Genomic DNA, 15,544 nt, shown 5'->3' on the forward strand with positions numbered 1-15,544 from the left:
CCATAATGGAAAAATTGGGTTATCAAGGTGGTGGTTTGGGGTCCAAAGGACAAGGCCCTTAGATGCCAATGGAGGTAGAGTTACCAAGAAAAGGTGCACATCATTGAGGCATTGGAGTTGAATCAACAGGGAAAGGTGATAATTATACACCTGAACCTCATTTTGTTATAGCTTCAAATCCTGACACTCGGATTCAATCACAACCAGAACATGGTGGAGAATCAAGAGCTACCGCCACTGGTGGGGATGGTATGGGTGCTAGTAGTAGTTGTGGTCAACAAGTGCAGGGACAAAAAGACACTAAGAAGAGGCCAACAATAGAAGATAATATATAGAAACCTAGTGATCAAGGCATGTTGAAGAAGCAAAAGCTTATGACAATAATGATGAGTACAACTCTAACTACATCAAGTTTCACTATTAAGTTATTGTTTCTAGCTTTAGAACAAGCCCCTGGCCCTCAAACGAGTCTGATAACCCCAACTGTAGGTCAGAGTGGGACAAGATTAGGAATGGGTTTTGCATCTCTTTCTAGACCTCACAATGAAATAGTCAGAGCCACATGCATAGGTGGAGGTGCCTACATCACTGCAAGTGTTATTTCACCATTCAAACATTCAATTGCGTCAACAAACCCAGATTTTAATTATAATAATTTTGTTGATCAATTTAGAGAGAGAGAGAGCAGAAAACATTAAAGAAAAAAAGGAAGCTAATGATGAAGGTTGCAAGTATTATAGTTGTAGAGGAACAACCTGCAATGAACATGGTATTTCCCACATATGACCTAGATAAAGAAATTATGGAGTACATGGTTGTTATGCCCCTAATTCCAAATCAAAATAAACCAGAGAATTAGATTGATCCCTCCCAATTTCATATTAGCACCATCCAAATGAATTTCTCATGAGTTATAAATATGGACAAAATTAATGTGTCAAGAAAGACCAACAAAGTGGTGTACACATCATTGCTCAAGCGAGAGAGAGAGAGAGAGAGAGAGAGAGAGAGAGAGAGAGAGAGAGAGAGATAAGCTAGAGAGAGAAATACAAAAGTTATAGAGAGACCTAGAAAATGAGAAAGCAAAGAGGAAAGCTACAGAGAACAGTAGCAGTGAATTATAGAAAAGGATAAAAAATCCTCCCTCTACATCTACAAGTGTAGAGAATGAATAGACAAAGGTGGAACTGAATGAACTGAAGAAAAGCTTAGCTGAAAGCATAAAAAAAAATTAAAGTGAAAGAGCCTCTTTAGTACAATTATACAAATATATGGAGAACGCCACTGCCTCAACAAAAAAATTAAAAGACCAATTGAACAAAGAGAAGGAAAGAGAAAATCGGTGGGAAGAAAAAGCAGAGGAAGAAAGAAAAAACAATGAAAGACTAACACAAGAGTTGTTGAAGACATACAATGGTATTAACTCTCTCAAAGACAAATTGAGCGGATCTTGGAAACAAACAACGAGGTTTATAAAACAAAAGATTTGGGAGCAAATTATATAGAAGGCTGACCAATTGTGTTAGTTGTTTGAATTGATTGGAAATCTCATTGTACACTATGTGAAGTTGATTGAATACATTGCTTAGAAAAAATGTTGAATTCAAGAGAGAAAATTTCAAATCAAATTTTGCAAACAGTCTACAAATCCAATGACGAATATTTGACATCCAAGAGAATTCACGACCGCATTGGTTCCTCAGTAAAGGCTTCATCTATCATTCAAACATGTAAGAAACTATGGGAATCATAGGAATGTTTGGATAAGGCTGCAAAAAAGATGAAGAAGCTGCATGAAAAGGTGCAGAGATTGATAGAATTTGGTTTGCTAATGAGTTTTGATACAACACAATAATACATTGGATATGCTACTTTCAAAAATAAGATGGAGGAGAAAATGAAGCTTGATTTGGACCTGTTTCCTAAGGACAAAAATGAGGCTAACTTTTTGGCCATGACCAAACCATTGATAACCTTGAATGCAGCTTTGGATGAAACATTGATGTCAACTTCCACTTTCAATTATGAATTGCTGACAAATTTGCAAGTCACTTACTATATGTTAAAACAATTTGGAGTTCCATCAAATGGACAGTGGAGCTTGCTACAAAAGCTCATACAATGATTTCATAATAGGCATTATATAATTTGTATTCCCAAATACATTCAGGTTTTCTAATTTACTTTGTTTGTAATTCCAAGAATATTGTAATTTGTCATGGCTTGAATTAACTCTATTTTATGATTCTATGAATGTTTTATGGTGACTTGAATTAACTCTATTTTATGATTCTATGAATTTTTTGTCATGGATTGAATTAACTCTATTCTATCTCTATTTTATTATTCTATGAATGTTTTGTCGTGGCTTGAATTCACTCTATTCTATCTCTATTTTATGGTTTTATGAATGTTTTGTTGTGGCTTCAATTAACTATGTTTTACCTTTGGAAAGATCAATGACTCATTTCATCATGCAATTTCACGATTGACCGATGTTTCTTTCTTGTATTAACTCTGCAACCCTGCCGCTTACATGGTGGGTGGCACCTACTCATGATGATTGTATATGTTTGGACAAGTAAGCAAGTGATAGATGGAAGATGGGATGGCATGACAGAAGTGTGGGTCAAGTATTCTTACACCTTATGCGCTATATTAAGAAGACAACTTTTATGAGATCAACGGATAGGATGCTCACACGATTGCATGATTGATGGAAGTTGCGCCCAAAGGTTAATTCTGCAACTCCATTGTGGATGTGGTATGTGGGCCTCACATAAATGATGATAGCGAATGCCTGGACCAATAAAGTCATGGACACTTGGATGTTTATGCCATGTAGGATGGATGAGGGTCCCACTTTCTCACCATCTAGGAGAATTAAGAGGTCATATCTTCAAAGAAAAATAATGACTGGGATGCTCACATGATTGGGCGATTGAATAAAGATGCATGATCGAGCTAATCCCGCAATACTGAGGAGATTTATAAAGGAATTAAAAATAAAAATACTAAGACCAATTTCACATTTCCATTGCTCTAACTGTATTCTAAATTTTGAAATTTCTTTGATATCATTTGTATGGTTTTGTGATAGGGTTACTGCATACACTAACCCATTTCTTGTTGTAACACTCTTGCTGGTTCCTCTAAGAAAATTCTAATTGATAGCTACAATTGGGACTCCTGCTAATGAGTACGATTTACAAGTGATTATGTGACTGAATGGATATGCATGACCAATATAATTCCATAGTGTCAAGAAAGATTAAAAGGTAATGGTGAATAAAGAATAATAGTTTCTACATGTTGAGTTTTCATTCGCCACCGACTGACCGGGATTGCGCTATAGGGCCCCAACATTCAAATATGAATTGTAATGGTTGGTCAATTTTACAGTAACCATGCTCTAGATATGTTTTGAATCTCTGTAATTTCTTTCTATCACAATTAGGGTTTATGTGATAAGGGTTGTCGTGATATTCTCCTTGCATTTTTTATACAATACCCATTACCTTTTGTGTATTCCCTTGATTGTGTATAAGTCCTTGAGAATTCAGTTTGAAATCCGAGCTTGAATTCTGAAGTTTTAAGTTGTTATCTCCACAAGCTCGGGAAAACCCTAACCCCAACAATGGTAGAATCTTCCAGCCTGGGAAAAAGAAAGTTTTCAGATGAACTAATTTCTCAACTCCTTGGCTCAACTGAAACACAAAGGAGGTCGAAGCTAGGGTCTAGGATAGATGAATTTATCATTGATCACTTGACAGGAATTAGGGATGCACTAATTCCATAATGGGGTTGTAGCCTATGGAGAAAAGGTTATAACAAGAAGAAGGAAAAGGTTCCAGTTTTAAACATATGGAATTGCAATTTAGGCAAACTGGTGGTCCCAAATATATATATGTAAACATTTAATTGATCACTACCATTGCTACAAACTACAAGCCAAGCACTAGAGAGGTTGTGGCAAGTGAGGGTGGCAGGTTCACCAAAATCACAAGGGATGTTATCAATGAGGTTTTCATGCTTAATCCTAATACAGATTGGGCCATTGATCTAGAGGAGTTGGATACAGAATATAAGAGAAATGAAAAGTTTTATAGGGGGAGGTTGGCTTCATTTAGGACTCCAAGGATAAAGGGGGATGATAGAAGGTTGAGTCCACAAAAAAATCCCACCTATAATGTTGATTTATTTGCTAGTTATTTCATAGACACTTATCATGCCCTTTGCCAAGCATGTGTTGCAGATGCAAGAGACCCAATTCCTAATTGGATGCTTCTGATATGTATGGATATCCATAGTAGGGATATCAACGAGCCATTTGACATTGCTTCTATGGTGGCTGAGGGCCTTCATAATGCCCTCTGTGACTTCAAGACTAGAAAATCATCAAATTTTTAGGTACCACTCTTTGCTAATGCATATATTTTTGTACAAGGGCCTCAAGGTTTGACATCCAAAGTTGCATATTACAACCATAATTGGAGGAGAACAACTCCCAGTCCAAGAATGGACTTACATTTGGGACTCTCATATAAATGAGTCTATTTACTTATTTTTTGAAAATCTTTTTTGTTAGAAAAATTGAGTATTTTGCAGAAGGAGGTTAGGTGGGGTCTAAGCCAGAGAGCCAAAGAATTTTTAAGACCCACGAACCTTAAGCATAGATTGGATATCCCTCACAATTGGGGATCATGGTTCTACTTCAAAGACCACATAGTCATTAGGGTATTTGGTATCCCTATTACTCATCAAAAGCTACCTATTACTGTTCAAGATAGGGTTGCCTTGTTAGATATTATGCATCAACTAGTTGAAGCTGGCAAGTCTTTGGTTGGTGGATCTCATAGGAAGGGATTAATGATCCCATCATAGGATGTGTTTGGGATGTATCATTTCTTGAATAAGAAAGCATATGAAATTCTTGATTCCATATTGAATAAGTATAGATTACCTTGATTGAAGTACAGGTTTTATGACTCTGAGTGGTTTGTCAAGAAGCTTGGTAAATAAAATGTACCAAAACATGAATGGGATGATGAAGAAGATATCATTAGAAACGTTGAGGACTACAATGATGTTTTACAGCAGAATTAAAGGTGGTACAAAATTCAATACATGGATCACAAAAAGAAAAGGGAGGATAGTACATATTATCCATATGGCAAATGTTGATAGCTCTAGAAGTCAGAGTAAAGGCCATCTTTAGTGCTTATCCTGATGTTGATAGAATTCCTTTGCCTCATGAGAGGCCTCAATTGGAAGTTATGCCACCGATTCAGAAAGTAGAGGAGGAAAAGCTAGAATATCCCCAGTCAATTGGTTCCCCTATTGGTCCTACCTCCCCTCCACCAAGTTATGATGATCCCTCTCTAACCTCTACTACCATTCCTATGTCTTCCGACCCCTCCCCTTCATAGAGATTTCTTGTAGAGGTACCTATGAAAAATCCTATGGCTACATCATTCTCGTGTGGTCCTATTACTCAGATTTTAGAAAGTCCAAGAGTTGTAACCCCTCTACACATGTTATCCTTGGGGAGAGAAATTCCATTACAGTCTTATGAGGGTTTTGAATTCCAAGGAGATGAGCATTTTCCCCCTTATAGGTTTGACACAAGATTGGGTGTCACAGTTCAGGATCCTCCTAAGGAGTGGGCCCTTGATGCATTTAAGCTTGGGGGTGATCTCAGTGAGGATGTAAGACTAAATACCTGTGAACAATTCATGAGTGATGATAAGTTTGTAAATACTAGAGAGTTTAGACATTTTGTAATAAAGCATTTGACAAATCAAATAGAGAGAAAAAGGGGTATTGATTTTGACAGCCTTGAGTATAATGAAAGAGTGAAGTTGAAGGATGAAATATTGGAGGTGGCAAATCAACAATTGGCAACTATGACCCCTAAGGTGGGGAGGGAGGTTTTGAAGAGGAGTGGCGTGCTTCTTTTGGAAGGATGGGATATCTCACTAGCTATTGTTTTTTATGAGCTTAGAAGGAGGCATGACATTGATTTGGAGGTAATGGATCCTAAAGAGAGAGAAAAGGTGCTCTTTGGAGTGATTTTCAATGATCACCTTGATCATTTGGTAATTTGGTGCCTTCATAGAGTTACAAAGATACCTAGAATGAGTCGGGAAATTGACCAGTTATTTAGAAGTCTGCTTGTTAAGAGAGTATCTGATACTTCCATCATAGAGGCAACATGCCTAAATTTGAATTTGTCAAAGTTTGCCCACAAGGTAGCTCTAAAGACATAGGAGGAAGTGGTCATTCTAAGAGAGAAGGTGACAACATTGCAAGAGCAGTTGTATGTGGGACCTACATATAAGCCTCCCGACATGATTGAGTATTCATATGAGGAGGTGATAGGTTTAAGGAATGATTTGGCCCAAGATAGATTGGATGTAACAAGGCTGAATAATGAAGTTAATATAATAAAGGAAAACACTTCACAAGTAGAAGGAAGAGTAAGGGTGGACATGACCAATTCATTGTTGGAGTAAAAAATCAGTGAGATTTTGGAGAATGCAAATATAGCTTGGGATGAGCATACAAAATTACTGAGACTTTCTAAGGAGCATTTAAGATGGCAACATTTCATAGCATGCTCATTATCCTATATGAGCAAGACAGTTGCAGTATTGGAGGTTTTATGAATCAAAGTTCCTCATGACTAGTTGCATATCATTACTAAGAGTTTCAGGGAACAATTTGAGGTAGTCAAGAATATCTTCATCATCCATAGAATGTATGCATAGAGAATTGGAGATGAGCTCAAAATTTTTCAATGTCTGGTAACAAGTCACATGCCTACACTATTTGATAGAGAAAGAAGAAAAGTAGAAGGTGGAAAGGTCCTTAGATCTAAATCAGAGTGGAAGGAAGACCTTAGAACCTTACAGAACCAGATATTTCTAGATGTTACTTCAGATGATGCACAATTCCTAAAGAAGTTGGGGTCATACATGGATGCATTGTTAAGGCTTGATAGTGGGATGACCAGAATAGAGACAGTTAGATCAGAAATAGAAGACTAAGAGTACCAACAACATCTCAAATGAATCCAAGAGCTTAAGCAACATGGATTTGATGATTCCTAATCTTCTTCTTCTCTGTTTTTGTGTTCTTCAAAATTTTGAAATTTGTATTTAGAAAAAATAGAAATTGAAAATGAAGGCTACCAAGAACACGTCAAGAGGCTTCAATAATTAAAGCAACATGCATTTGATCACTTTTGATCCTTTTTCCTTTTTTTTCCCTTAGTTTTCAAATTTTCAAATTTTCAAATTTTAAATTCTTGGTTTCCTAATTTTTTGAATATGTCAGGCGGTTGCCTAGGTTTTGATATTGTAAAAGGCTTGAAGCTTGTTGCATCCTCAATTTTTTCTATAAGAGGATAATCAAGGCCTTGTTTTTCCCTCTCCTTCTTTTACTTCTATATATAATACAAAATTATAGTAGAAACAAATATACTAATTCACCAAGGGTGAATAATATACAAAAAGTTCACAGTTGTTATCCAAAATCTTATATGAATCAATGAAATTGAGGATTTTTTGGTTCATATGTTTACATTGTGTTGTTGAGTTTGAATGGGTTTCAGCTTCATCTAAAGTAGAAGATTAAAATTGCTTACTCTTTTCAAAGGGATTCTATATAGAGAACAAGTAGTGAGTTTCAATTGGGAAAATTCATCTCATGCTATGGTCGATATCAAATATTAATCATATTTTTTGATACTAATGCAATTAACAGTCTTCACGATCATGATGTAATTACTAATGCAACACTACTCTTTTTTGATACTTGAATGTTGAATCAAAATTATCAAATAAATAATTACTAATGCAACCTTATTCTTGAACACTAAAAAATAGCGGTACATTAATTTATTAACTTGTAAATAGAAATTTGAAAAATTCAATTGTATATCAATATTAAATGACAATGGCAGAAACATAAAATATCATCAAGAACAATTAGGATTTTGTAATGTGACATATGAAATACATTATGCAATATGCAACCAAAAGTTTAATAAATACCTAGTAACTATTAGTGCTAAATCTCTTAAATTTGCTAAATCATCTCATCATCGTGATCATCAAATCGAGAGCTTCCTTGATTATTGTCTATGTTTTCTTCACTTTGCATACCTCTGCTTAACCACATATCAAAACTAGTAGTACATCTGTCATTGGCATTCATTTTGTCACTGTCAGTTGTCCCACTTTGGTTTGAAGTGTTTCCCAACCCTCTTCTTTCAATTTTGGACTTCCAGATTCCCAGTGCCCTTTCATAAGGAAAACTTCAGACATTATACCTAGATGTATACAGTCGCAAGCATTTTTCTAAATTCTTGTCTAGTTTGTTCCTTATCTTTGATTTTAAGAACCCCAAAGCACTAAAAAATTTCTCATCCTCCACTGAACCCAATATCATGTTTTGACATAAATCAACAAGTTTGAGAAATTCTAATAATAAATCAGCCAAAATTGGGCACTAACCTATCTTTGTCCAAACCTTTGTTACTAATCTCTCTTCCAAGGGGCTCTCCACCTTTTTTGAATCTTCAAACTGACGCCTCATAGTAATTGCAAAATGATCTGATTGCTCTCTAAGAATTTTTTCATTTAAAATTCCTTATATAGTTTGTCCATTGATTTCTATAGATTTGCAAAAATGGTCTATCAATGTAATTAGCCCATGATGATAGTCAGTTGGACTGTTGAGTTCCCACTATTGAGGAAATACAATAGATATAGCTTCAAGTAACTCATCATGAGGGAATCATTTTCTAATTTATGAGGAAACATAAGAAGCAATTTTCTTCAAACTACCAGTTACAGACTCAACAATGTTGCTAAAATATTCCCTTGTGAAACTTACTTCTTGCTTCTTAGGGAACTATCCTGGTTCCATGATTGTGTCAAGGTAGTGCATTGGTATTTCAAATCCACGTACACTGGCACATAACTCCCCGTTTTCATTAAACTGAAAAAAATTGTTAGGATTGTCCAAATTTGTCATTGTTTGTCAGCTAGCAAATTTTTCATTTTCAAATGTTTCTTGTGATTGATAGAGATTATCGAGGTTCATGCATGTAATTTTACGTATCTTAGCATATTCTACAATATACATAGCTCTTTCTTGGGCTTTTTTCACAAGATGGTTCATTTCCTCTAGCATGGGGAGAGGACCTGCTAAAGTTAGGATTGTCTTTATGTCACTTAACCTACGAAGTAGGTCAAGAGCTTTGTTTACTGTGTGATAATGTTCATACATAATTGCAATCAAGGATAAATATTATGAATAAAATCAATGTGTTGGACCATGCAAGGAGATCTATCTGGTATCAACATCCTTAAGAAGCTTGTTCCCATTGGTTATTCCATTGACAAAATTTTGAAATTCCAAAAACCGTTGGGGACTTCGAAAAAAGTATGAGTAGAGCTCTCTAATTAAATCTTCAACTTTTGTTACTACATGATAGTTGCTCACAATTTTAAAAGCTAGATTCATTATATAGGCCATGCAGTGAATGGCAGTCATGTAGGGTGAACAAAAAGTTTGTAGCTTTATGCAAAGACCATTCTTATGACCTTGCAATCTTGAAGCTCCATCCGCTCCTAAACATACCAACTTTTTTGCAATTGTCAAGTCATCAATACCTCCATATTCAATTACAAAATTCTTAACTAGTTGAAATAGAGTTTTCATTGTCGCATTCTCCTTCAATTTAGAAACACATAGTAGATGAGGTTGGTGGATATGATTCTTTATGGTATAAACATGCATACATACCAAAGACATATTATCTATTGCCATAACTTCATCCAAAGACAATGAAATAAAGTTTGACTCTCTAATTGCTTCTTTTATATCTTGTTTTTCAACCTCAGCAAGACAACTTGCCCATTCCCAACCACTGTTTACTAACCAATGATTGTTAGGAAAGTTAGGAACGCCCAAAAAGTATAATACAGTACTAATTTCTAGGTAGTCTGTCATAGGACATCCTCTAGTCAAAATATGAAAAACAACACTTAATTGAACAATTTTTCCTAGTTGTGCTACTATCATTGCCTTTCCAAAAATAGCTTCAAGAGAACCTCCAAATTCAACATGCTTTGCATATCTTTTCAAATGCGTATCATATTCTAAGGCACACTTAACATGTTGACATTGCTCCTTTGTTTCCCATATTATCACTAATTTTTCAATCCCATCTATGATATGTTTTTCGTAAACTTTGCTGATATGATTTTCAATGGTGTCAAGCTTCAGCTACAACCTCTTCTCTTTTTTATATTTCCAACTACAAATCTCACACCTACATTCTATTGGAGGGTCACCTTTGTTTGGATTATCCACTAGTTCAATGAATGGATACTTTGACACCCAATCAATTTGAAAATGCCTTGTCATATCCCACTCGCGACTTGTTTTTTATTTGGATTTTTTTTCCCCTTTTGTGCATCATCATCATATACAACATTTTCAACCAAGTCGATATCACATTCTTTCTACCCTAGGTATCTACCAGATCTTCTTCTTCATTGTCATCTGAGATATCACATTCGCCACCTTCTTCAATATTCAGTGTAAGTTGTGAATGTGGTAGTTATGATGATGTACCTTCATGATCATATTTTTGACCACAAACATTGCTAAAGTACAAATTTAAGGTTTTGCATTTTGTTGACCTCTCTTGGCCTTCACCACATTCAGGAGTCTTACCCTTCTTCCTGTTTGACATATCCATCGAAATAAAGGCTGCAAAAAAACTATCTACTTGTTTAAGAAGCAATAATAGACTATAATATTCATTGCCCCTAGGGCCTAGAAATCATCTAGATGTCTGAGGTCTCCCTACTCAATAAGAATGATCTAAAAATTGCTAACAGATTGAGATGGATAATATTATAACACTTCAAAGAAATGATCACTTACCTTTATATTGTCAGATAGTAGCATAGAGCACTAGTAGATGGAAATGCAACAACAGTTTTTCCTGTCTGTAACTTGTCTATTGATCCAAATTGAGAGCTCCGAACTGACCAAATTGTATAAAAATAAATTTCATCTTTCATACAATCTTATACCATTCCATATTTGGCGAATATTGCGGGAATTTTAAATGGTATACAAAAAATTTGGCGAATCCCACTTAATTCTAACACGTCTTATGGAAACATAGGGTGAATGAAACATCGACAAAATATATACATTGTAATTTACTAGGCGATTATGGGCCGCCCATTGGGATGGACTTATAACAAAATTGGCAAAATCAATCCTCCCACAACATTGAACGATTAATGGTATTGGCGAATATTGGAGAGAATTAAGACACTTCCAAAAATGTCGGGCGAATTGGGTCCTCATGCAAATTGAACTATTGATGGCTATTAGTGAATTACGCCGGTGCATTAAGGCACACTTCTGAAAATTCAATCAAAAATATTTAATAGACCATTGTGAAAACGTAGACTCTATTGGCAAAATCTTTAAATTGTTACAAATAATTAATGGAAATGAAGGCAAATTGAAATGCATTTGACTGAAAATTTATAAAGTTGGGGCGATCCAGCCACCTCAATCGGTCCAACTTTTTTACCATTTTTGAAATGTCCGATATAAAATATTCGCCACTAAATTTTTTTATGGCATAAAGTATATATAATAAGTGACAACATTGTGCTTCACAATAGTGCCCCCAACAGTAATGATAATTTACAAGTAATAACAACCAAAATACTAGATAAAAACATGTAAGCTTAGAGATGTATTGAGTAAGATATAATCATCTAAACATAAGAATGTGTCACATAAGATGTGAATATATGAGCATATGTGAAAGTGATGTAAGATATAAGCATGCAAGCATAACCTAGTAAGTCCCAACTATTTTGTGACCCTATTTGCACTCTATATGCTTAATCGATATCAAAATTTTAATTGCTTCTAAAACAAACACATGTAATTCCTAATCTTGAATTTATGGATTGCATATTAATCATCTTTTAGTATTAAATTACGGTATGTTGTTTTGTATCTTATGTAGATAATGAAGCCTAATCTTAATTAGCAAGATCCAATTTTTATTTTATGCATACAATAAAAATTATGACATTCTTATTGTGTTTTAAACATATGGGTTATGTCTATATGGCTACCTTACTTGAGAAGGAAATTATCTTATGTATTCATGATCTAATTGATTTTTGGGGTGATTTGGACATTTGGCCCTATGATGTTTGATTTTTTTGTGTAATTTTTTGCATTATTCTTGTATTTTAAGAATACGCTTAATTGTTAGTTGTCTCTAGTGGATGTGTAATATTGCAATAATATTGATTTAACAATGAGTAGTTATTATGTTGGCTAATCCTCATATAGAAAGAACTACTTGTAGTAAATTTGGTGATGTTAGATGTACATAGTACTATCTTGATAATTGTGAATTATTTGTGTGTAGTTACTTAAGTAAAATTAAATATTATGATGTGATTTTATAACCAACCCTAACCTTTATATTATAATTTAAATGTTAAAACAAATTAAGAATGATGTAAACTGATGATAACTTTATAGAGACATTGATTTGAAGGTTATATGAAATGATTTTTATTACACTTGATAAAATACGTTTTGAAGGGATTTGAAACCCCACTTACGAAATTTTTCCAACAAATAGATCATAGCAAACTAGTAGCCAACAAATTGAAAACATAATTAAACTAAACAACAAAAATAAAAACACCAAGAACCGTACTACATTTCTTAAGAGTTTGATTGCATCTAGTTTTTGTTGGAAGAAATTCTTCTGGAGATTTCTTAAATTCAGTAACTCCTTCTTATCTTCAAACAGTTTCTTTCTACTTCCACTTGTGTGAGAAAGTGGACCTTTCTTAGCATGTTGAGTAACATGTTTACCTTTCTCCTTGAGATTATTGTCATCAGTCTTATCCCAATAGTGATGAAATCAACAAACTGGTCCTCTATGAGCTCTTTAAACTTCTCAATTAGGATCCTCATCCCTTCAACACTGTTTTGGATTGAATAATGACTGACTTGAAGCATATATTCTAGGTTCTAGTTGACCTTTTGCACTTTATCTTCTAAGATTTTAATTCTTTTATCACGAGTTCCTGAACTAAGCAATCTCATTGGCCATGACCTCTAGCTTGGAATTTATCTCCCCTATTTCAGTTTATCCCTTAACTCTCTCCTCAGTCCTAGCAATGATACCATCATTCTTCTTAGTTTAATATTAATCTTATGTATCTCAAGGAAAAAATCATATATGTCTTCCCCATTGGCATGAAGATAATAAAAATCCTCTAAGAGACCTGGAGTTAAGGTTCCCTACTCCTCCCTAACTCTGCCAATATTTTATAAAGGGGTTTTATCATCTTGTAATTCCCTCATCTTCTCTTTACCTTTAACTTTCTCTTTTTGCAACCCTTCCCCATTTTTTTGTCTTATAAATTTACTTTGCAGTATATTTAACATTATTACCACCATTCACATCCCTTGTATGAGACCCTCCAATCCACAAAACCTAAGCCCTCTCCCTCCATTTGGTTGAAATATTCTTCTTTTTCTTAGCCTCTTCTAAGGGAGGGTTAGAAAAAATCTCCACCGAAGCATCTTCTCCTCATCATCCACCCAATCATACTCATCATTTTTATCCTTCGTTTTAGACCTCATGTTAGAATAATGGGTCACCATAGGATTTCTTTCTTTGTAGTCCTCAATTTCTTCTTGGCTTCAATATTAGGGGAAAAATATTTCATAAATTCTATGAGAAGGAAAATCAGTCCTTCATGAAGGACAAGGAATTTATGACTTTTTTGTGTTCCTTAATTCCAAACTCCAAAGAGGCTAAAAGGAAAAACGAAAATGAAACAAGCATTTTATGACAAAAATCATTTAGGAGAATGAAGTGCACTCCATAAATCGCTATAAACCTACCATTAAGGGTAACATATATCGTCTCATAACCTCAACAAGTTTGACCGAAATAGATTTAATTTATAGCCTCCGAAATCCAACTTAACGAGCCTTTCCTTCTTCCCCCCTTCAAAAATTGATTGATTGCATCCTTTGTAGCTTTTTTGTCCCTAAATAACCTCCTCCTTGCATTAAATAAATATTAATCCATGAAATGAGGTCTCCAAAATTAGTAATCTCCTTACCAAATGCAAAGAGGGTTGTATCCTTCCCACCCTTATAAAACATTTTGGTAGCTTCCAAATCATACACATTTACCTAATCTATGTAGGGAGCTAGACCCCCATCCTTAATGATCTTCTAGACCAAACCATTCCTTTGAACCTTGTCACAAGATGAACCTCGTCACAAGATAAAGGCTCCACTCTAATTTTGTCCCAACCCATAGAAAAGACTAGGAAGAATAGCAACTTTAGGCAAAGAAAAACTAAATGAAAATGACCACCACATAAGCCCCACAAAAAATAAAGCAATAAATGAGCCTACAAGTCACCTTAAAAGCGTGTGACAAGTCTGGATCGTAATGGAAATAAATGACAATTTACATGCATCCCTATTGTCAATCATATTTCACAATGTAAGAAGCATCGATAGGCTACCCCAATGTTGGATAGAGTGGCTAGACACCCCTAGGTTGGTAAAAGAATCAACCAAACTATTCCCTTTGTGAAAAATATGGGATATATAACACTTCAAAAGAATTAATTACATTTAGGGAATCCTTTATAAAGGATTCAATAGACCAACTTAGATTATGGGATTAATTAAGACACTAGATTATATTTAAGGAATCCCCTTCCAACTATACCTTGGTAAAACCTTGAGAATAAGCAAGCTTTAAATCAGTGTAGGTTGTCATGGCTTTAATGAAGTGACTTATCTAGCTATTCAAAGGAAGTGAGGATAGACAAAATATTAATATGTTTTAATTTAAATTTAAATTTTAAATTTACATGTGAATAATGGTTTATGATAATGTCATTTAGATCTTTACCACATTTATATGAGTAAATATTATGGATCTAATCATGTTGAGATTTGATTTTGGTACTAATTATTAGTTGATAATAGATAACACTATGCATGAGATTGTTCTTGATTATATTACAAGTGAATAGTGTGGTTGTAATCATGTTGCTTCATTTATATATGTGTTGGATGTATTTGATATGCACACAAGTATGCATCTATATTTACAGGTTGACCAATAAGAGATTTTTTTTTACTTACTAAAGGGTATTTTAACAATTGCTTCAAACACAACATTAGGAAGAACAATCTCAAGAACTTCAATCTCCAAAGATTTTTCACCAAATGATAATTGGCATATACATGTGCTTAATTTCTTCTTAAGTATTTTCATAGCCTTGTCGTGCAAAATGAGATATGGATTTGCAATAGATTCCCAAGTCATTATATCTATCATGATTAAGATGGAAATTCGTTGGGTTATCTACTCTTTAGCCAATCATCATAAGTTTTTCTATTTTGCATGGTTAAATTTTTATTATAA

This window comes from Cryptomeria japonica, chromosome 3 (genome assembly GCF_030272615.1).
Source record: "Cryptomeria japonica chromosome 3, Sugi_1.0, whole genome shotgun sequence".
In the NCBI taxonomy this organism is placed as follows: Eukaryota; Viridiplantae; Streptophyta; class Pinopsida; order Cupressales; family Cupressaceae; genus Cryptomeria; species Cryptomeria japonica.